Here is a 24560-nt window from a genome sequence, read left to right as displayed (position 1 = left end):
CTTCGCGCTGCTTGCCAATGGGGTTTCCCATTGAAGCTACCCATGCCCCCGGGAAACCCACGGGTGGGGATGCGTTGCCAGCGGGAAAAGAGAATCCCCATGGCCGGAGAATTCCATTCCTGGCGGTGGGGCCCATGGCGTTCGTGGCCTCTGCCACCTGCGCCCAGGCCCTTGTATGGCAGCGAGTGGCAGTCTTTGTCCCACCCCGAGGAGCCAGGTGCCCCACCTCTACTCCACAGTGTCCACAGGGTCTCAAGCTCCGCATCTACGAACCGGGGTGCCGCTCTTTGGGTTGCCATCTTGTTGGCTGGAATGAATGTGTGTGGGGCATGGAATGCTGATCTGCAGCTGCAGCCCGTCAGCCTCTTGAGTGCCAATCCCGCCCCCGGCAAATCAGACACCGGTTTTGATTGGAATTGCTCGAGTTCCACGTGGCACCAGTGCTAGCCCATTAGTGGATCCTGAATTGCTCCGGGACCGGCGCCACATCCATGATTGTAGAACAGCACCGATTCAGTCCCGGTGTCAGCACTTAGTCTCTGAAATGGGGAATCCTGTCCCATGGGAGGGGACTTTCCATCCCGCTGCACCCTATTTCTGGTGTGGACTGCTCCCGTTGGCAGCGGGATCCTTCGTCCTGGCAGCAGGCCAATGGGGTTTCCCATTGTGGACACTCCCACGCCGTCAAGAAATAGGCAGGCGTGAGTGTGCTGCCAGTGATGTGGAAGATCCCGCCGATGGAGAATCCAGCCCCATGTCTTTTGCCAACACTCCAGATTCTTCCATTATCGTCCCAGCGTGCACCCTGTCTCACAAACAGGACCGATCCATCATAGGTATTAATGATATGTTAATTATATTGTTAAGATGCAAAGGGAATTGTTTAATTAAGTACTTCGAACCCTTAGAGAGACAGAAACCCAATCCCACAAATATAGCCACCTCAAGGAAATACCAACTATACCATTCCACTCTGCACATAGGGGTTTCCAATACGGCCTCCTGTTGCACATCCTCAATTTCCTCATCCTCATCAACCATCTGGACACATTGTAGCCTTCTGTCCTGTCCATCTGGAGATGGCGGGGGCGCCTTGCAGTGAAGGCTCTCTGCGCAGGTGTCCTCCTCTTTACCATTGGGATTTGGCATGGAGGGTATTGCATGCAGCAGTACCATGTAGAAACATAGAAAAATAGGTGGAGTAGGCCATTCGGCCCTCCATGCCAGCACCACCATTCAATATGATCATGGCTGATCATGCAAATTCAGTATCCCACTCCCACTTTCTCTCCATACACTTGCTCCCTTTAGCTACAAGGGCCACAACCAGCTCCCTCTTGAATATATCCAACAAAATAGCCCCAACTACTTTCTGTGGTAGAGAATTCCACAAGTTCACAACTCTCTAGAGAAGAAGTTCTTCCTCATCTCAGTCCTGAATGGCTTACCCCTTATTCTTAGGCTGCGACCCCTAGTTCCGCAAGTCCCCAACATCGGGAACATTCTTCCCGCATCGAGCCTGTCCAGTCCCATCAGGATTTTATATGTTTCCATTAGATCCCCTCTCATTCTTCCAAACTCTAGTGAGTACAAGCCCAGTCGATCCAGTATTTCTTCATATGTCAGTCCTGCCATCTTGGGAACTAGTCTGGTGAAGCTTCGCTGGACACCCTCAATAGCAAGTATGTCCTTCCTCAAACTAGGAGACCAAAACTGCACACAACACTCAAGGTGTGGCCTCACCAAGATCCTATATAACTGCAGCAAGACACCCCTATTCCTGTACTCAAATCCTCTCGCTATGAAGGCCAGCATGCCATTAGCTTTCCTCACTGCTTGCTGTACCTGCGTGCCAACCTTCATCATCACACCCAAGTCTCGTTGCATTTCCCCTTTCCCTAAACTGCCACCATTCCTAGAATAATCTGCCTCCCTGTTTTTGCCATCAAAGTGGACAACCTCACATTTACCCACATTATATTGTATTTGCCAAGTATTTGCCCACTCAGCCAGCCTGTCCAAGTCACCCTGCAGCCTCTTTGCATCATCTTCACAGCACAAAACTGCCACCCAGCTTAGTGTCTTCTACAAACTTGAAGCTATTGCATGCAATTCCTTCGTCCAAATCATTCAAATCTATCGTGAACAGCTGGGGTCCCAGCACTGAACCCTGCGGTGCCTCATTAGTAATTACCTGCCACTCTGAAAAGGACCAGTTTGTTCCCACTCTCTGTTTCTGTCTGCCACCAGTTCTCTAACCACATCAATACCATGAGCTTTAATTTTCCTCATTAATCTCTTGTGCGGGACCTTGTCAGAAGCCATTTGAAAGTCCAGACACACAACATCCACAGGTTCACCCCTGTCCACTCTACTGGCCGCATCCTCAAAAAATTCCAGAAGATTTGTCAACATGATTTCCCTTTAGTGAATCCATGCTGTCTTGGACCGATCCTTCCCCACTTCCAAATGTTCAGTTATTTCATCCTTAATAATTGACTCCAGAATTTTCCCCACCACCGATATCAGACATACCCTGTTTTCTCTCTCCCTCCATTTTGAAAAGTGGGGTTACATTAGCTACCCTCCAATCCATTGGAACTTTCCCACAGTCTATAGAATGCTGGAAAATGATCACCAATGTGTCCATTATTTCTTGGACCACTTCCTTAAGTGCTCTGGAATGCAGAGCATCAGGCCCTGGAATTTATCGGATTTTAATCCCATCAATTTCCCCAAAACAATTTCCTGACTAATAAGGATTTCCTCCAGTTCTTCCTTCATGCAGGGCCCTCTGTCCCTGGGGATTTCCGGAATGTTATTTATGTCCTCCATTGTGAAACAGATTGAAAAGTTCTGTTCAACTGGACTGCTATCTCTTTGTTGCCCATTATGATTTCACCTGATTCTTTTTTTTATTAATCAACATTTTATTGAGGTATTTTTTGGTTTTACAGCGACAACAAAATAAACAATATACATGAAACTATAAACATAGTGCAAAAGCCGTCTTCCTCCCTTACAGGTCCCACCTTTATTAACCCCCTACTCTAACCCCCCCCCTTCTGCTGATGATTAATTTTCTGCGAAGAAGTCGACGACCGGTTGCCACCTCCGGGCGAACCCTAACAGTGACCCTCTCAAGGCGAACTTGATTTTCTCCAAATAGAGAAAGCTGGCCATGTCCGATAGCCAGGTCTCTGACTTCGGGGGCTTTGAGTCCCTCCAAGCTAATAATATCCGTCTCCGGGCTACCAGGGAAGCAAAGGCCAGAACATCTGCCTCTTTCTCCTGGATTCCCCGATCTTCCGACACCCTGAAAATCGCCACCTCTGGACTTAGTGCCACCCTTGTTTTTAACACTGTGGACATGACATCTACAAAGCCCTGTCAGAATCCCCTAAGCTTTGGGCATGTCTAGAACATGTAGACATGGTTCGCTGGTCCTCCCGCACACTTTGCACACCTATCTTCTACACCAAAGAACCTGCTCATCCAGGCCACTGTCATGTGAGCCCGGTGAACGACCTTGAATTGCATCAGGCTGAGCCTGGCACATGTTGTGGACGCGTCTACTCAACGCATCCGCCCAGAGACCATCCTCTATCTCTCCTCCCAACTCCTCCTCCCACTTGCGCTTCAGCTCCCCAGTCTGCGTCTCCTCTGACCCCATAAGTTCCTTGAAAATGTCAGAGACCCTCCCTTCTCCCACCCACCCTCTGGAAACTACCCTGTCCTGTATTCCCCTTGGTGGTAGGAGTGGGAAGGTTGAAACCTGCCTGCATAGGAAGTCCCGCACCTGCAGGTACCTGAATTTGTTTCCCCTCGCCAATCCAAATTTCTCCTCCAGCTCCCTCAGGCTAGGAAAGCTCCCCTCTGTAAACATATTCCCCATCCTCTCAACTCCTGCTCTCTGCCATCTCCGAAACCCTCCATCCATCCTTCCCGGGGCAAGCCGGTGATTATTACAAATTTGAGACCAAACCGATACTCCCTCTGCTCCCACATGCCTCTTCCATTGCCCCCAGACTCCCAGGGCCACCACCACAACGGGGCTGGTGGAGTACTGTGCCGGCGGGAACAGCAAAGGCGCCGTTATCAATGCCCCTAAGCTGGTGCCCTTGTATGAAGCCGCCCCATACGCTCCCATGCCGACCCTCCCCCCATCACCCACTTCCTGATCATGGCTACATTCGCCGCCCAATAGTAGTTACTGAAGTTTGGTAGTGCCAGCCCACCCTCTCCCCGGTTCCGTTCAAGCATCCCCCTCCTTACTCATGGGGTCTTGCCCGCCCATACAAAGCCACTGATCACTTTGTTGACCCGTTTAAAAAAGGACCGCGGGATAAAGATGGGGAGACACTGGAACACAAACAGGAATCTCGGGAGGACCGTCACCTTCACCGTCTGCACCCTGCCGGCTAGTGACAAGGGGAGCTCCGAAAATCGTCCTTCATTTGGTCCACTAGTCGGGCCAGATTTAGTGTGTGCAGCCGGTCCCATTCCCGCGCCACTTGGATGCCTAGATATCTAAAGCTTCCCCCCCACTACTCTAAACGGCAGTTCCCCCAATCGCCTCTCCTGGCCCCTTGCCTGGACTGCAAACATCTCACTTTTCCCCATATTTAGTTTATACCCCGAAAACCGACCAAATACCCCCAGAATCCTCATGATTTCTTCCATCCCCTCTGCTGGGTCCGATACATACAGGAGCAAGTCGTCTGCGTAAAGCGAGACTCTGTGTTCCACTCCCCCCCCGGACCAGCGCCCTCCAGCCCTTTGAGGCTCTCAGTGCAATTGCCAGCGGCTCTATGGCTAATGCGAACAACAGTGGGGAGAGGGGGCACCCGTGTCTCGTCCCCCGATGCAGCCTAAAATAGTCTGATGTTGTCTTATTTGTCCGTACGCTCGCCACAGGAGCCTGTTACAGCAACCTGACTCAGTCAATAAAGCCCCGCCCAAATTTGAACCGTCCCAGTACCTCCCACAGATATTCCCATTCTACTCGATCAAAGGCCTTCTCTGCGTCCATTGCGGCCACTACCTCCACCTCCCTACCTTCCTGGGGCATCATGATCATGTTTAATAGACTTCTTACATTGGCCACCAACTGCCTTCCCTTAACAAACCCCATCTGGTCCTCCCCAATAACGTCCGGAACACAATCCTCAATCCTAGAGGACAAAATTTGGTCAGCAGTTTGGGGTCCACATTCAATAGGAATATCGGCCTATAGGACTCACACAGCTCCGGGTTCTTGTCTCGCTTCAGGATCAGCAAAATCATGGCCTGTGACATCGACGGGGGAAGCACCCCTCTTTCCCTTGCCTCATTGAATGTCCTCATCAACAACGGCCCCAATATCCCAGAGAACGTTTTATAGAATTCCACTGGGTACCCGTCCGGCCCCGGGGCTTTACCCGACTGCATGGCCTTCAGACCCTCCGCTGTCTCTTCCATCCCGATCGGGGCCCCTAGCCCTTCTACCAGCTCCCCGTCCACCTTCGGGAAATTTAGCCCCCCTAGGAGTGCCTCATCCCTTCCTGCTCCGTTGGGGGTTCCTACCCATACAGCCAACTGTAAAACTCCTTAAACGCCTTATTCACCCCTGCTGAGTCTCCAACCAGGTTCCCGTCCCCATCCTTTACTTTCCCTATCTCCCTAGCTACCTCCCTCTTTCTAAGCTGCTGTGCAAGCATTCTGCTGGCCTTCTCTCCATGCTCATAAATCGCCCCCTCGCCATTCTCAGCTGCTCCACCGCCCTCCCTGTGGTTAACAAGTCGAACTCCGCCTGTAGCCTCCGCCATTCCCTTAAAAGTCCTGCCTCTGGGGTCTCCGCGTACCTCCTATAGATCTGTAGTATCTCCTTTACCAGTTGGTCCGTCTCTGCCCTGTCTACCTTCTCCCTGTGGGCCCGTATCGAGATCAGCTCCCCTCTAACCACTGACTTCAATGCTTCCCAGACCACCGCTGCTGAAATTTCCCCCGTATCATTGACTTCCAGGTAGTTCTGAATACATTCTCTCGCACACCTCTTCATCAGCTAGGAGACCCATGTCTAACCTGATGTGTTAGGCAGGTCGGTTTGGTGTGGACTGCACTTGATGCAGCGATGAGAGAAACAGACCTCTAACACTGTAGAAGATCCAACACGGTTTTATTGAACGATAGAACTAACATACATCTTTAACTGTGGGTCGACACAATACTGAACTGACTGGAGACTTGTACTAGCCTGAGCAGACTTACGAGCTACCGCATAGTGTTTGCACTTGCTAGCTCGTGGACTCTGACTGTCTCAGTGGCTGGGTCCAGAGAGAGCGGGAAACCTAGTGCCCTCTGGCTTTATAGTGGTGGTGTGCTGTCTGGTGATTGGTTGCACTGTGCTGTGTGCTTACTGGTCATCCTGTGTGTCAATCACTGCCTGTCTGCACTTCATTATATACATGAGTGGATATTATGACATAACCTCCAGTGCGGGCGCTGGTTACTGTCTTTACTAACCTGTAGGCCAATCCAGTGCGGGGCATGGTCTGAGATTACCCGTGTCCACCACCCCCGTCAGTAAGGCCCTGCTCAGAATAAAGAAATCAATCCGGGAGTACACTTTATGCACGTGTGAGTAGAAGGAGAACTCCTTCACCCTCGGCTGCCCAAATCTCCATGGATCCACCCCCCCCCCCCCCCCCCCCCATCTGCTCCATGAACCCTTTTAGCTCCTTTGCCATTGCTGGCACCCGGCCCGTTTTTGAGCTCGACCGGTCTAAACCAGGGTCAATAACTGTGTTGAAGTCCCCTCCCATGACCAACCTGTGCGAGTCCAGGTCCGGTATCTTCCCCAGCATCCTCTTTATAAACTCCACATCGTCCCAATTTGGCGCGTACACATTTAGTATTACCACCTGCACCCCCTCCAATTTCCCACTGACCATAATGTAATGGCCTCCCGCATCCGAAACTATTCTTCCTGCCTCAAATACCACCCGCTTGTTGATCAGGATCCTGACCCCTCTAGTCTTCGAGTCCTGTCCTGAGTGAAAAACCTGTCCGACCCATCCCTTGCTTAATCTAATCTGATCAGCTACACTAAGGTGCGTCTCCTGCAGCATTACCACGTCCGCCTTCAGTCCTCTCAGATGCGCGAACACGGGTGCCCTCTTGACCGGCCCATTTAGCCCTCGTACATTCCAGGTGATCAGCCTAGTTGAGGGGCTCATCGCCCACCCCCTTCACCGATCAGCCATCACCTTTCTTGGGCCAGTCTCCAGCCCGCGCCCTGCGCCTCCACCGGTCCGCCCCCAGGCAGCCTCTGTCCCCGACCTCCTCTCTGTCCCTCAGCAATAGTCCCTCCCTGGTCAGCAGAACATTTTCCCCCCATCCGCCCCTAGTAACAGCACAATGTAAATCAATAGCTTTGATAAGCCTAACATCTGCTCACCCTCCACTACGCTTCCGTGAGCTAGCCCACCCAACTAGCTTGGTGGCCCCCCCCACCCCTGGTGCCAGGCATTTTCCCACCTATTGTTCCCCCCCCCCCCCCCCCCGCTCATACACATATGCAAATGACAAACAATCCCAACACAATTGCCCAACAGAGAAAAAGAAAATGCCAAACAAAGAACGAGATCCAGCATCTGAACAAACACACCTCCACCCCCCAACAGTGCAAATGTAAACTTTAACTCACTCAGCTCTGCAACTGGCCCCAAACCAATACAGAATGCATTACAAATAGCGTCCAGAAAACAAAAAGATGAGAAACTTTTTAAAACATGAATGTTGCAACAAAGTTCAAAAGTTCTCAGTCCACCACCAGTCCTTTCCTTTTCGCGAAGTCCAGCGCTTCCTCAGGTGACTCAAAATAAAAATGTTGCTCCTCGTACGTGACCCAGAGACGGGCCGGATACAGCAGTCCGAAATTCACCTTTTTCTTAAAAAGGGTCGACCTGATCTGGTTAAAGCCTGCTCTTCTCTAGGTCCTCCACCTTCTCCAGGAGCCTTTTCCGCAGGTCTCTCAGCATCCCTACCTCCAGCTCCACCGCAGTTTGATGTTCCTCCTGGTCATCCAGCGCCTTCCCTACTTTCTGTATCGCCCAATCTTGGGCATCCAATCTAAGCTCCAGCCGTGCAATTGACTCTTTAATCGGGTCCAAGTAGTCCCGCTTCTGCTTGGCAATGCCCTCCTGGATAAATTGCATCAGCTGCTCCATTGACCGCTGGGTCGACAAGCCAGAGGTCCGGTCATCTGCCATGCTTTCTCCCCCTGCAGCTTTCGCCCAAGCCTTCTCTGTCCGTCTGTTTCTGCCTTTGCGAGCACTTCTAGTCCTCCTCTCCATGCACCGATGTGGGAATCGAGTACCCAATTGCCTCTGTCATCGATTTTTCAAATCAAGTCAGGTAAAAAAATTAGGAAAAGGTCCAAAAGTCCGACCCGAGCGGGAACCACCAAATGTGTGACTTACTCCTTCATAGCCGCTACCGGAAGTCATGATTTCACCTGATTCTAACCATAAGGGACCTACATTGGTCTTCACCAGTATTTTTCTCTTCACATATCTATAGAAGCTTTTGCAGTTAGTCTCTATGTTTTTTGCAAGCTTACTCTCGTATTCTATTTTCCCCTTCTGAATTAAATCCTTTGTCCGCCTCTGCTGAATTTTAAATTTCTCCGGGTCCTCAGGCTTGCTGCTTTTTCTGGCCAAGTTATAGGCCTCCTCTTTTGCTTTAACACTATGCCTGATTTCCCTTGTTAGCCACGGTTCGACCACTTTCCCCCTCTTACTCTTGCGCCAGACAGGGATGTACAATTGTCGAAGTTCATCTATGTGTTCTTTAAATGTCTGCCATTGTCTATCCACAATGTCTATGCCTTTAAAAGTATCCTTTGCCAGCTTATCCTGGCTAATGCAAGTCTCATACCATCAAGTTAGCTTTCTTTAAGCTCAGGACACTAGTCTCAGACTTAACTGTGTCACTCTCCATCTTAATGACAAATTCTACCATTTTATGGTCATTCTTCTATAATGGATCTCACACCACAATATTGCTAGTTATCCTCTCTCATTGCACAACATCTAGTGTTCTGGCCTGCTCTCCAGTTAGTTCCTCGACATGTTGGTCAGGAAAACCATCCATTATACATTCCAGGAAATCCCCTTCGATCGCATTGCCACCAGTTTGATTAGCCCAATCAATATGCAGGTTGAAGTCACCCGTAATAACTGCTGTACTCTTACTGCACGCATCTCTAATTTCCTGTTTAATGACATCCCCAACCTCACAATTATCTGTTTGGTGGTCTGTGCACAACTCCCACTAACGTTTTCTGCCCTTTGGTGTTCCGAAGCTCCACCCACACAGATTCCATATCGTCCAGGCTAATGTCCTTCCTCACTATTGTATTAATCTCCTCTTTAACCAGAAATGTTACCCCAACTCCCTTTCCTTTTCTTCTATCTTTCCTGAATATTGAATATTCCTGGATGTTGAGTTCCCATTCTTGGTCACCCTAGAGCCAGGTCTCCGTGATCCCAATTACATCGTATCCGCTAATGATTGTTAGCTCAGTTAATTCATCAACCTTATTACAAATGCTCCTCGCATTGAGACACAGAGCCTTCAGGCTTTTTTTTAACATTTATCCTGACTGTGTAAGTGAAGGTTAAGATGGCTTTTGGACTCCCAGGCCGCCTGTATTCTTTGCAGCTTTGAGGAGCCTGTGTTTGGATATGCAAGGTTGAAACCCTTTTTGATTAATTGCAGGGGCTGCTCCTTACATTTTGACTCCACTTCTGCTCCTGAACTTTGGCTATGCCGTGCCCAGTGGAATGGGCAGGGCTAAGAACTTCCTCATTATCCTGGGCCTGACTATGGGTGGCCATAAACAGGTCTCGGCAGTGGGTGGTTGTGGTGTCATTCTACCAGACTGTCTGCCTCTCTCCCATGGTCAAGTTTGTGCCGGCTGGCCTTGGGGTGGGAGCACATGGTATCGATCAGTCGTCTTGAGGCTTTCCGTGAGCAATGGGTGCTGCAGGACCTTGAGTGGATCATATCCCCCATCCAAAAAAAAACATTATTTTAATCTAATTTGAATAAGTTTCCTTTTAAAGATAAGTTTTTGTTGCAGTGCCCCTTTAAGGGGCTGTCAATGTGTAAGTTGGTATATTTGATTTTATTCAAAAGAGGATAAAGAGAGACTGCTGGGGCACTGGTCTGGTAGTAGGTAAGAAGGGGACATAAGCAATGCTGCATTCTGTGAATAAACCATTGTCAAAGAAAGTATTAGTGACAAGTTTTATACTTCACTAATTTGGATTTGATCTCGCAACCGGTAACAACACAATGATATACAGTCAGCAGGCAATGGCATTGGAAATCCTTAACATTGACTTGAATCTCAAGAGGTCTACCTATCATGCATCAGATTAAACAAGGACAGAAATCCTCCTGCTGATTGCCACCTACCGTCCAGTCAATACGCCTTTATGTTGAAGTGAGGTAGCAAGCGCACAATATGTACTCTGCGTGAGGGCTTTCAATGTTTATCATTAGGTGGTACCTTGACTGACTCTGGCTTAGCCCTGATAGATACAACTGCTGGGCTGTGACTATGACAGATGAGAAGAGAACCACCACAAGGGCAAAACCTATTGACCACATCCTTAGCTGCCTACCTAAATTCCTAATGCTCTCTCTTGCTCACACACAAATGCAACTGTACATGACTGTATTGGGAGGAGTAACCATGCACAGTCCTTATGGAAACAAGCCCCATTTTCACTCTGAGGACATACTGCATTATGTTGCATGGCACTACCAAGATGCAAAATGGGATATATTGTTAACAGGTCTATCAGCTCAAAACTGGATGCCCATGAGGCACTGTGGGCCATCAGCAGCAGAATGGTATTCCACCACAAAGTGCAACCGCATCCCACTATTATCATCAAGCTGGTGGAACAAACCTACTTCAATCAGGAATGTTGAAGAGCATGTCAGAGCAGCACCAGGAATACCTGAAAATGAGGCTCCAATGTGACGAAGGGAATTAACACGCCGATTGAATTGGTGCAGGGGGGAGTTTTATCCATATGGTGCATTAACCCACGAAACATACGAGACTATGAATTAGGAGCATGAATAGGCCACTCGGCCCATCAAGCCTGCTCCGCTGTTCAATAAGAGTATGGCTAATCTGATTAGAATCTCAACCCCACATTCCTGCTTACCCCAATAACCTTTCACCCGTTTGTCCATCAAGATTCTACCTACTTCTGCCACAAAAATGTTCAAAGATGGCTCCTGCTGCCTTTTGAGGAAGAGAGTTCCAGAGACTCAGAACATGAGAAGATGTCTCCTCATCTCTGCCTTAAATGAGCGACCCCTTACTATTACCAGTCTAGCACTTAATATCTATTTCAGAACCAGTTAATAAACTTGTAAAAACTCCAAAGGAAACTATCATAAACGTAACTGGATTGATTTACATACAAGTCATTCTGGTACCTTACTTCCAACTTAGAGCCTATTGGGAGGACAGATCTGAGCAGGCCCTGATTGGGGCCTGCTTTCATCCTCTAATCTGACGAGCCCCAGGTGGTGGGTTTCCCTACCTGAGAGAAACTTACAGGTTTCTCATGGAATGGGATCATGGTGATCCCATGAGGGACGATCATGCAATCGTAAAACAATAACCTTTCATTTTTATTAAAATAGAAATCAAAACCTCCAACATTTGACTCCTTTCAGCACATTGCAACTTGAGCAGCAGAACCAGTGCAGCTTTCCCACAAGGCTGTTCAGATCTCCTACTGGGACTAGTTTCGTAAAATTACTTCAATTCTAAATATAGCACCAATCTAGGAATTATCAAGGACATTAGAGACTGGAAGCTGTCAGCGTCTGGCAGCAAAGATTTTCAGCTAAATTGCATCCTTTGCTTCCACTGCACAGCTCATTATAAATCACAATGTTCACTCAATGACAGATGATTTAGCTGTTGTTAACAACATTAGCATCGCGCGTTCCATAATCTTGAGTCAGGTAATATGACAGGAAAAATAGTTGATGGAGATTGTATATGAATATTGGTTTCAACATCCTGTGATCAAATGAACTAAGCAATGTTGAATATAGATGTCCCTTTACAATATTTAATAAGATGCATGTAGATCCCAATTGACATGAGAAAATAAATGGAAGATGATTTCTTGAGGCATTACCTTTGAGCACAGTTTTCTGTGTGGATTAGAAAATCCCTGTCTGTACAATGAGATGGGTTTGAGTTAAATGACAAATTTTCTTCTTATTGTTTGTTCTTCAGTAGATTTCAGCCATTATTTATACGCTCTGTATAAATGTACAAAGATAAGTCTGCAGCCATTTATTTGCAGCTATTTCAATTACCATGTTGGTACCAGATTGCTGTAAATGCCAGATTTGACCTGACGTGGTACAGGACTACTTGGCAGGCTGCTCAATATGGTCGGAAATTGTTGGTGCGCAGAAAGCATTCTTCTCTTTCAGATCAAATCCATAAAGTCTGTATGTCCTTTTCAGTAGAACTGGTGCCTGAGATTGCCCTCTGGCACGCTGTCCTTTGGGCTGTCCTTTCAACTTACATCTGCTCCCTGCTTATGTGTGCCAAACAATCAGTCTGTGCAGACCCCTCTAACTCACTATCTACGTGATCCAGGGAACCTTGTGAATGATAAAGCATCTGAAGGAGGCTGCAGAGCCTGAATCAGCTGAAGGAGCCAGGAAAAGATCAGAATTACAGCTGTTCACACATAATGTCAAGGGTCTGTAGTAGCAGGTGTATGGCCAGCATTATGCAGGCCAAGGTTGAAATGCTGTGTGTGTGAGCCAATGCTATGTGCAAAAAGAAAAAGTAAGAATGAGGCCAAACAACGTCCTGTGCTTGACCCCCAACTTTTCCATCTCCAATGCAGTGTGTATTGCAGTGAAAGATATTAACATAGAAGACCCTATTCACCGTCGTGAATTCCCTGCAGTTATGACCCAGATTTTCAGTCCTGGTTTGGCTGCGCAGAGACCAGAAAATCCCTGGCTCAGCAAAATCAATCTTTTAAAATGGCTGCCCAGATCATAGATATTTGTTCAAGGGAGATAGCGGGTTGAGGTAGGGGGTTTATTAGGGGATGGGGGGTGAAGTTCAAGGTTGAGTTAGAAGTCGGGACGGGAGAACTGGGAAGACGGTGGAGGATGTCAGGTGCAGAGGTGGACTGGGTGAAAGGCTTTACTCGCAGCTCCAGTACTGTTACCAAAGTTCATAAAGATTAAACATGAAACGTTGCTCCAGCTCTGATCTGTCATCCTCGCTGTCATGATATTCAAACACACACATCATGATGGACACACCAACAGACAAATCAGAACACACAACACAACCAATCACACACAAAGACAGGAACCATATAAAAGCACGAACACTACACCTGGTGGACAGTAGGTCTGGGGACAAGGACACGGACACGAGCTGTTTTAACATCACAAACAGGGAATCCCCACGTGCAGAGTATCAAGACAAAACTGTACATAGAAAGTTTAAATAAAATAGCTTTGTACCATATACAACTGTGTTGGCTCATCTGTGTGTCAGAACGCCCAACACCACATGGTACAGGAGTGGATCGATACCTGCCAACTAACCTGCCATTCTGGACATGGACCGCACTGACAAACCGCAGCCGTTGCAAGTCGCGGGGAACCTTGGTACCAATTGGAAGCTCTTCAGGCAGCGATTTGACCTGTACATCCGAGCCAACGAGAAACAGAGTGCCTCGGATGAAACGAAGATTGCAATGCTCCTCTTCTACGCAGGGCAGCACGCCCTCGACGTCTTCAACTCACTGGTGTTCGAAGAAGGGGAAAACCAATCCAAGTATGACACGGTCATCCTCAAACTGGACCAGCACTTTAATGTTGAAGTGAATGAAAGTTTTGAAAGATATCTCTTTCAGCAACGCCTGCAAGGTAAGGAGGAGCTTTTTCAACCCTTTTTGACGCACCTCCGAATTCTAGCGCAGTCCTGCGATTACGGCAGCACCACAGAGTCCATGATCAGGGACCAGATTGTTTTTGCCGTTGCCTCCAGTGGCCTACGCCAGCAGCTTCTTAAAATAAAAGGCCTCACCTTAGCGTCTGCTGTGGAAGCCTGTGTCCTCCACGAGAATGCAACCTGCCGTTTTGCCCGATTTCAGGCGTCCGAATTGGCACGGAGGGGGTCCCCTGCTGTCGAATCGGCAAGCCAGGCCGCCCACGATGCCGAACGCATCCAGGCCGTCGATTACTTCCCGACCCGCGGCCCCGCCGAGAGCGGCCGCTTCCCGCGCTTTTCGCGGTCTCCCGCGCTGGTGCGCGCCAAAAAATAACGGCCACATCGAGGGACGCATTGCGCAGGCGCGCTCACCGCAAGATCGCACTGCGCATGCGCAGTGGCGCAACGAACGCCGTGACGTCATGACGTACGGCAATTGTGGAGCTGTACACTTAAAAGGGCAATGTCCTGCTAAAAACCGACAGTGCCTCAGATGTGGCAAGATGGGCCACTATGCTGCCCACTGTCGTGCGGCTCAACCCATGGATCCTGCACATCCCCGACAATCTCGCAGACACGTCAGGACCGTCCAGCCCACGCATCAAGACTTCCAGTTAAGTGATGCAGATGACCAGGATGCCTTCCGCGTTTCCGTCATCGATGTCAACAAGGTCAATGCCATCAATCCAGCCGATGAGTGGTGTGCCACCCTGACGGTCAACCGGTCGCGCGTCACCTTCCGTCTGGACACCGGCGCATCCGCCAACCTGATTGCATATTCTGAATTCCAGGCCATGAAGGTCAAACCACCCATCACGCCATCCCGGCTCAAGGTGGTTGATTATAACGGGAACGTCATCCCGTCCATAGGATCTTGCCAGCTACAGGTAACTCACAAGATGCACACGGCCACACTCCCCTTCGAAGTTGTCGGCTCATCAAAAGACTCGTTACTGGGCGCACAGGCGTGTAAGGTCCTTCAGCTGGTACAGCGCATTATGTCTCTCTCTCCAGATGAGATATCCGACTTCCCGGATGCTGAGTTCCACGCAAATCTCCATTCCCTCCTTGCTCACAACCAGGAGGTTTTTGAAGGCATGGGGACATTGCCATACACGTACAAGATTCGACTCAAACCGGACGCCATCCCTGTCGTTCACGCACCTCGCAGGATTCCTGCGCCACTCAAAGACCGCCTCAAGTTTCAGCTGCAGGCTCTTCAGGACCAAGGGGTCCTATCCAGGGTCACGGAGCCCACGCCATGGGTCAGCTCCATGGTCTGTGTAAAGAAGCCCTCTGGTGAGCTCCGCATATGTATAGATCCTAAAGATCTGAATGACAACATCATGCGGGAACACTATCCCATCCCGAAACGAGAGGAACTCACCAGCGAGATGGCGCAAGCCAAAATATTTACCAAATTGGATGCGTCCAAAGGATTTTGGCAGATCCAATTGGACCCGGCCAGCCGAAGGCTATGCACGTTCAACACCCCTTTTGGCAGATTCTGCTACAACCGGATGCCATTCGGCATCATTTGTGAGTGGTGTGCCACCCTGGCGGTCAACCGATCGCGCGTCACCTTCCGTCTGGACACCGGCGCATCCGCCAACCTGATTGCATATTCTGAAGGGTAGGTCATGCCTCACAAACCTTATTGAGTTCTTTGAGAAGGTGACTGAACAGGTAGACGAGGGTAGAGCAGTTGATGTGGTGTATATGGATTTCAGCAAAGCGTTTGATAAGGTTCCCCATGGTAGGCTATTGCAAAAAATACGGAGGCTGGGGATTGAGGGTGATTTAGAGATGTGGATCAGAAATTGGCTAGCTGAAAGAAGACAGAGGGTGGTGGTTGATGGGAAATGTTCAGAATGGAGTACAGTCGCAAGTGGAGTACCACAAGGATCTGTTCTGGGGCCGTTGCTGTTTGTCATTTTTATCAATGACCTAGAGGAAGGCGCAGAAGGGTGGGTGAGTAAATTTGCAGATGATACTAAAGTCGGTGGTGTTGTCGATAGTGTGGAAGGATGTAGCAGGTTACAGAGGGATATAGATAAGCTGCAGAGCTGGGCTGAGAGGTGGCAAATGGAGTTTAATGTAGAGAAGTGTGAGGTGATTCACTTTGGAAGGAATAACAGGAATGCGGAATATTTGGCTAATGGTAAAGTTCTTGAAAGTGTGGATGAGCAGAGGGATCTAGGTGTCCATGTACATAGATCCCTGAAAGTTGCCACCCAGGTTGATAGGGTTGTGAAGAAGGCCTATGGAGTGTTGGCCTTTATTGGTAGAGGGATTGAGTTCCGGAGTCGGGAGGTCATGTTGCAGCTGTACAGAACTCTGGTACGGCCGCATTTGGAGTATTGCGTACAGTTCTGGTCACCGCATTATAGGAAGGACGTGGAGGCTTTGGAGCGGGTGCAGAGGAGATTTACCAGGATGTTGCCTGGTATGGAGGGAAAATCTTATGAGGAAAGGCTGATGGACTTGAGGTTGTTTTCGTTGGAGAGAAGAAGGTTAAGAGGAGACTTAATAGAGGCATACAAAATGATCAGGGGGTTGGATAGGGTGGACAGTGAGAGCCTTTTCCCGCGGATGGATATGGCTGGCACGAGGGGACATAACTTTAAACTGAGGGGTAATAGATATAGGACAGAGGTCAGAGGTAGGTTCTTTACGCAAAGAGTAGTGAGGCCGTGGAATGCCCTACCTGCTACAGTAGTGAACTCGCCAACATTGAGGGCATTTAAAAGTTTATTGGATAAACATATGGATGATAATGGCATAGTGTAGGTTAGATGGCTTTTGTTTCGGTGCAACATCGTGGGCCGAAGGGCCTGTACTGCGCTGTATTGTTCTATGTGCTATGTTCTATGTTCTATTTCAGCATCTGAAGTTTTCCACCGCATTATGGAGCAGATGATGGAAGGCATCGAAGGGGTACGTGTATATGTGGACGATATCATCATTTGGTCCACCACTCCGCAGGAACACATGCATCGTCTACGACGCGTCTTCACCCGCATACGACAAAATGGCCTGCGTCTCAACCGCGCCAAGTGTGCATTCGGCCAGACTGAGCTGAAATTCCTCGGGGACCACATCTCACGATCAGGGGTCCGTCCCGATGCAGACAAAGTTAGCGCCATCACAGCCATGCCACGGCCGGCTGACAAGAAGGCTGTCCTAAGATTCTTGGGCATGGTCAACTTCCTTGGGAAGTTCATTCCCAACCTGGCTTCTCATACAACGAATATGCGCCATCTCGTAAAAAAATCAACAGAATTCCACTGGCAACAATCGCATCAGCTGGAATGGGAGGAGCTCCACCACAAACTCGTCACGGCACCAGTGTTGGCGTTCTTTGACACCGCTCGCCCTACAAAGATCTCAACGGATGCCAGCCAATCTGGTATTGGAGCAGTACTCCTGCAAAAAGACAGCACGTCGTCATGGGCCCCGGTTGCATATGCCTCACGAGCCATGACCCCTACCGAACAGCGCGACGCGCAAATAGAAAAAGAATGCCTGGGCTTGTTAACTGGACTGGACAAGTTCCACGACTATTTGTATGGTCTTCCACGATGTACGGTTGAAACTGACCACCGCCCCCTGGTCAACATCATTAACAAAGACCTGAACGACATGACCCCTCGCCTCCAGCGCATCTTACTTAAACTCAGGAGGTATGATTTCAAACTGATCTACACTCCGGGGAAGGATCTCATCGTGGCGGACACGCTCTCCCGAGCAGTGAGCACACCACCAGATGCGGAGGGGTTCGTGCATCAAATTGAGGCACACGTGACTCTCACAGCAGCAAATCTGCCAGCTGATGACCCAAGTCTGGCCCACATACGCGCAGAGACGGCGACTGACCCCCTTCTACAGCGAGTGATGCGCCACATGGCTGAAGGGTGGCTCAAAGGGCAGTGCCCCCAGTTTTATAATGTGCGAGATGACCTTACCAACATAGACGGGGTCCTTATGAAATTAGACAGGATTGTTATTCCGCACAGCATGCGCCAGATGATTCTTAATCAACTACACGAAGGCCACTTGGGCGTCGAAAAATGCAGACGAAGGGCCCGAGAGGCGGTATATTGGCCGGGTATTAATGAAGACATAGCCAACATGGTGCTCAATTGCACAACCTGTCAGAGGTTTCACCCGGCGCAACCTCCGGAGACGCTTCTACCACACGAGTTGGTGACTCCCCCTGGGCGAAGGTGGGTGTTGACCTATTTCACGCGCTCGGCAGAGATTACATCATTATTATAGATTACTTCTCAAACTACCCGGAAGTCATGCCTCTACATGATCTGACGTCGTCCGCAGTCATTGGGGCCTGCAAGGAAACATTTGCTCGCCATGGCATTCCAAGGACTGTCATGTCAGACAATGGACCCTGTTTCGCCAGCTGTGAATGGTCGTCCTTTGCCGCAGCATATGGTTTCACTCCTGTGACATCCAGCCCTCTACATCCACAGTCGAATGGGAAGGCAGAGAAGGGCGTCCACATTGCCAAGCGGCTCCTGTGCAAGGCGGCTGCTGCCGGATCGGACTTTAACCTCGCCTTGCTGGCCTATCGATCGGCCCCGCTTTCCACGTGTCTCTCGCCAGCGCAGGTCCTGATGGGTCGCTCCCTCAGGACGATGGTACCATCCATCCTGGCACCAACAACGGACCATGAGACGGTTCTTCGTAACATGCAAATGCAGCGTGAGTGCCAGAAAAGTCAGTACGACACACGAGCGACGGACCTGCCCCCCCTGTCCTCCGGAGACAAAGTACGCGTCCATCAACCGTATGGTGGCTGGTCAGCACCGGCCGAAGTCCTCCGACGTGTGGCTCCCCGCTCGTTCCTGATTCGCATGCCGGATGGTTCAGTGCGTCGCCGCAATCGGTGTGTCCTTCGCCGACTTCCACGCTCGCAGCCACACAGTACACACACGCCAGATCCTCAACAGTCTTCCGAGGATGACTTCGTGGAGCTGCCGCAGATCACGCCCTCTCCATCGCCACCCATGGCCAGGCTTGCACATCAGCCGGTGGTTCTTGACCCACCCTTGAGGCGGTCAACCCGAACTCGTCGCAAGCCCATTAGACTGGACTTATAACACCATTCATATGTTCAAAAAGTTACACACTTCTGTATTATAACCTGTTGTTGTTTATCGTTCCAGATATCGTCTGACTGGACCACTGTTCAAGTTTTTTTTTCTCGTTCGCATTCATGTTTTGTTATGGTACAACCTTGTTGATGTGACGCACCCGACATCGCCCCATGTAAATAGTTACGTCATATGCACATGCTGTACACAACACCCACACACACTCTTAGATGCACTCACGACACGATTATATTTATTACCACGTAGGCACATATCTTTGTAAAAAGGGGGGATGTCATGATATTCAAACACACACATCATGATGGACACACCAACAGACAAATCAGAACACACAACACCAGAACCAATCACACACAAAGATAGGAACCATATAAAAGCACGAACACGACACCTGGTGGACAGTAGGTCTGGGGACAAGGACACGGACACGAGCTGTTTTAACATCACAAACAGGGAATCCCCACGTGCAGAGTATCAAGACAAAACTGTACATAGAAAGTTTAAATAAAAAAGCGTTGTACCATATACAACTGTGTTGGCTCATCTGTGTGTCAGAACGCCCAACACCACACTCGTAACCTCCTGAAAATTCCCTATCCATGCCAAACCCTGCCACTTCAAGCCCCCACACCCCCCAATATCTCCACAGTCCTGCCCCATTCCCAACCTCATAGATTTGAGAAGTGTCATGTTCAGGGGCGGTACTTATGGGGCTGGATTCTCTGGTTTTGAGACTAAGTGTTGACGTCGGCGTGGGAACAGTGGTGTTTTACGACAGCAAAAATGGTGCAATAAGTGCACCGATTCAGCAACTCTGAATGGGCTAGCACCGTCACCACATGGAACACAACCGGTTCCATGTGAAACAGCGGCGGATTCGACAGGACTGTGATTGCCGTACATGAGGCTCACATGCTGCAGCCACACTTAAGCCACCCATCCCCCCGCCCCCCCCCCCCCCCCCCCCCACCAAACACACCGTCCCAGTCAACATTCCGCTGTCTAACCATACACGTCAACTTGTGTCTTACAGGACCTGCCGGAGATGGGGACGGTCCATCCGGAGCCCTCCGCCCCCAGCCAGTACCAGAGTCGGTGCCCCCCAGATGGCCGAACACTGATGGGGAGGGCAGCCTAAACACCAGGCCTCTACCCGAGACCCAGGGGACCTCGGAGTTCGGGTCGGAGGAGGACACGGATTTCCCGTCACAGCTGTCTCCAACACCCTCCACCATCTCAGAGACTATCACCTCGGTTGGGCACATTAGAGAAGAGGCTCCTGGGACACTCACTGGTGCACACCACACAGTCAGTCCAGTACAGCAGGTGGAGGTAGGAGTAGCCGAGGGGCCGGACAGTCAGAGGGCAGCCTGGCCCTAGGAACCAGCTGCCGCCCAGGCGGGTCCCAGGATCCTGGAACATCCAGTCCCAGCCACAGTTCAGGTGCAGTCTGAGACCTAGGAAATACAAGAGGGGATGACGGCCGGCTTCCAGCACCTGACGCACAGGTGGAGGAGTCCACCGCGTGCAGGAGCAGGGAGTGGTACCGACGAGGGCATGCGTGCCACCCAGGCCAACACCGCACGGGTGCTGTCAGCGGTGCAGGCAATGGGGGCGATGGTATCGCGGACATGGGTCAGCCTAGGGCATTCTGTGCAGGCAGGGGCCGCGGCCCAGCACAGGGCTGCCCACTCATAGGCAGCCATGTGCCAGAGCCACCTGGACATTGCAGCGGTGCTCCTCAGCATGGCCCAGTCACAGCAGGCCATTGCTGAGAACATTGGCGGCATTGCCCAGCCGCTGGCCAGCGTGGCACAGACTCAGAAGGAGGTGGCCCACACCCAGAGGGACGTGGCCCACTCACTGGCTTATGTGGCACGGTCCCTCAGTGTGGTGGCACAGTCACAGCGTGAGGTGGCAAAGTCCCAGATGGAGATGGTCCACTCCCTGTGCCCCATGGCCGTGAATGTGCAGACCCTGGTCAAGACCGGAGAGGGCCTCCAGGACTGGCAGAGCCAGATGGCAGGGGGCTTCAGGGGGTGACCCCCATCCAATAGAGTAGCCCAGGGACCATTGGGCACCCCTAGGGAGGAGGAAGTGCTGGGGCCCGTGCCGGTGAAAGGGCGGCACCACGCCATCCGGGATGCCTGAGCAGCAGCCGGGCCCATCCAGGCTGGGTCGCCCCAGGAGACGTGTGCCAACGGGGACACTTGTTGCAGGCCGCCTCCACTCCTGCTGTACAGTCTGGGGAACCACCTAGGCATAGCGTTAAAGCCCGTAAGGCCAGTAAGCTGGACACCAGTTAAGTTGGCACGGGTGCAAGGGTTGGGTTGTAGGGGCATAGACTGTGTATATATCTGTTCATAATAAACACCTGTTAACACCGTTCAAACAAGCCTCTGTGCTCTGTCTGATGGGTGAGGGAGTGGGATAGTCAGTACTGGCCAGTGGGAGTTGGGGGTGGTGGATGAGTTAAAGTTCTGTGGGTGGACGGTGCCCCCCCCCCCCCCCCCCCGCCCTGACCGTCCCCAGTACCCCTACCCCAGGGATTCAACGGGACCGTGTGATGGGCTGGCCAGCTCGCATGCAGTGATCACCCAGGTGGAAGGTGCTACTATGGGCATGAGTCAGACAGTATCATACGATGTGGATCATGGCGCTCATCGCAGAACGGGCTGTCATCATCCTCCATCCCATGGACCAGACCCGCTGTCCCTGCAACCCAGTGCCCCTCCAGCTCGTAGCGCCACAGTAGTGTATTGTGGTGGTGGGGGGGGGGGGTGGTTTGGTGGTGTGGGAGGTGAGGAGGTGCGGGTCTGGGATGGTGAGGCGACGAGGGCATCTCGTGCGCGCTGGCCCTGGCGGTGGTGTTGTGCAGCTTCCCGCGCCCGCCCAGGCCTCATGTCCCGCTCATTGTTCCCCTCCCCCTCATCCTCCTCGCCTGACAAGGCCTGCCCTTGCCCTTCATCCTCCTCCAGCACATCGCCCCTTTGCTGGGCTATATTGTGGAGAATGCAGCAGGCCACCACGGTGCGGGCGACCCTCCTGAATGTTCCAGGCATCTGAAGCGCATCTTCAGGACTCCGAAGCACCTCTCGACCACACCCCTGGTCGCTGTATGCGAATCGTTGTATCGGGTCTCCACATGGGTCAATGGCCTCCGGTAGGCGTCATCAGCCACGACTGCAACGGGTAACCACTGTCGCCAGCAACCAGCCCCGCAATCGGGGGCATGTCGGAGATCACCAAGTATGCGCATCTGCTGGCCGCACCCCTGTTGGATATTCATCGAGTGGCAGCCCTTCCTGTTTGTGCACAGTGGCCTGTTATCCACCGGTGGCTGTAGGGCGACAATCATCCCATCGATCACCCCCTGAACCTGGGGCATCCCGGTGATGGCAGCAAATCCCACGGCCTGGGCATCCTGGTGGGTGCAGTCCACATGGTACTGGAAGTACTGGTCCGCCTGGGTATGTCGGGCGCCCGTGACAGCACGGACGTACCTATGTCTGTGAAATCCCGGACAGGTCCCCACTCGGTGACTGGAAGGACCCAGTGGCATAATAGTTGAGGGCAATTTCACCTTGACAGTCACCGGGAGTGGGTTTCCTCCTCCATACCCCCTAGGTGCCAGGTGTGCCATCATGCGGCAGATGTTGCTCACTGTCTCTCTGCTCATCTGCAGTCTCCGTCTGCATGCCCGGTCCGGCAGGTCCTCGAACGACATGCGATTGCGGTACACGCGGGGCCTCATCCAGTGCTTCCTTGGCACCTCCTCCTGCTTGGCTTGTTGGTAGGCCGCCCTCCGGCCTGTGGCTGCCACCTGCCCCTCTGCAGCCGCTCCCCTGCTGCAGCCGCTCCCCTGCTGCAGCCTCCGGCTCCTCTCTGAGAGGCCACCACTCATGCTGCCACAGGGAGAGCTGCGGCCCTCGCCACATGGCCAGCCATTATTGTCTGCAAGTGTTGAAAGGCCAACATGTTAGCATGGCGCATACTCCCATGCTCAATCAGGAACCATGGGCTGTACGGTTGGCACTGCGAGCCCCATCCTCGCATGAGCCCCCCCCCCCCTCCCACCCCGCATTCCGGCCCCGTTGGTGCCCCCTGTCCTGGCGCCCAACCCTGCTGCCAGTTGGCTGGCACTGCCCTCAAGTGGTGCTGCTGTAGGTGTGGCCCTGGGTGGTCCCCCGGTGGGTGGCTGCCGGTTGGGCGGAGTGTTCGTTGAAGGGGGAGGGGGGGCGTTCTGGCGGGGGGTGGGGTGTGGGGTTGGGCGCACCCATACAGCCAGTGTCACTGTGTAGAACCAAGGGCCGGGGTGGATGGTCAATAAGATGGTCGCTGTAATGGCGGTCGGTGCCTGGGCACCGCCCCAGTCCTGAGGGGGGGGCGCTCCCCGGCTCCTCGGCCCTCCCTCCCGCACCGATCCCCTCCCCTCACCCAGCCCTGTAAGCATGGTCCCCGCCACAGCCAGCATGGCCGGTGTCCGGGCCAGCAGCCGCAGTCATTCCACACCATTTCCTCTGTCGCTCATCAGCCAGGACGCCAGCTTCACGATTTTTATAACCACAAGTGACCCACGCCATCGGGAACTCGGCCCATCGGAGGCGGTGAATCTCGGAGGACCCAGAGCATCGGGCGTCAGATCCGCTAATGATATGCCGATTATACTTTCAGGCGAGCGCCGCATTTACGCCATTTTGGGGGTGACGGAGCGTCCCGATTTGGCGCCAAACCGGCATCTACCGCGATTTCGGCTTCGGAAGCTACTCTCTACCCAATCGAGGTTCACGATTTAGCCGTAGCCAAACGGAGAATCCAGCCCATGATTTTTAGCCATTTTCACTATTTTCGCCACGATGGAGAGGCTCCCCTTTGTGGTGAGAATCTGGCGCACTTGATACGACCAGGCCCTGATACGACCGATTCTGGTCCCCACATGGCGCTGGAGTGGTTCACGCCGCTCCAACGTCCTTTTGTAGCGCAAAATGGGCACGGCGTCAACCCGCGCATGCGTGGGGAACTTCTTTAGCGCGCTGGCCCGGACTTAATATAGAGGTGGTGTTCAGGGGCCGGCGCGCCAAAAAGCAGGCCTGGGAGGGGGGAAAGGCCGGCCCACCGATTGGTGGGCCCCGATCGCGGGCCAAACCCCATCGGAGGCCCCCCTCTGGTGAAGGAGCCCCCTCCCCCCCCCCCCCCCACAGGCCGCCCCCCGACCGTTCCCACAGAGTTCCCGCCGGCAACGACCAGGGGTTAACGGTGCCGGCGGGACTCTGTCGTATCGGTGCGGCCACTCGGCCCATGCGGGCCGGAGAATCGGCGGCCCCGCTGATTCCAGCGGCCCACGGCCGGCGCCGTGCCAAACGCGCCGG

This window comes from Scyliorhinus torazame, chromosome 1 (genome assembly GCF_047496885.1).
Source record: "Scyliorhinus torazame isolate Kashiwa2021f chromosome 1, sScyTor2.1, whole genome shotgun sequence".
In the NCBI taxonomy this organism is placed as follows: Eukaryota; Metazoa; Chordata; class Chondrichthyes; order Carcharhiniformes; family Scyliorhinidae; genus Scyliorhinus; species Scyliorhinus torazame.
The sequence above is the reverse complement of the archived record's forward strand: the minus strand, read 5'-3'. Positions refer to the sequence as shown.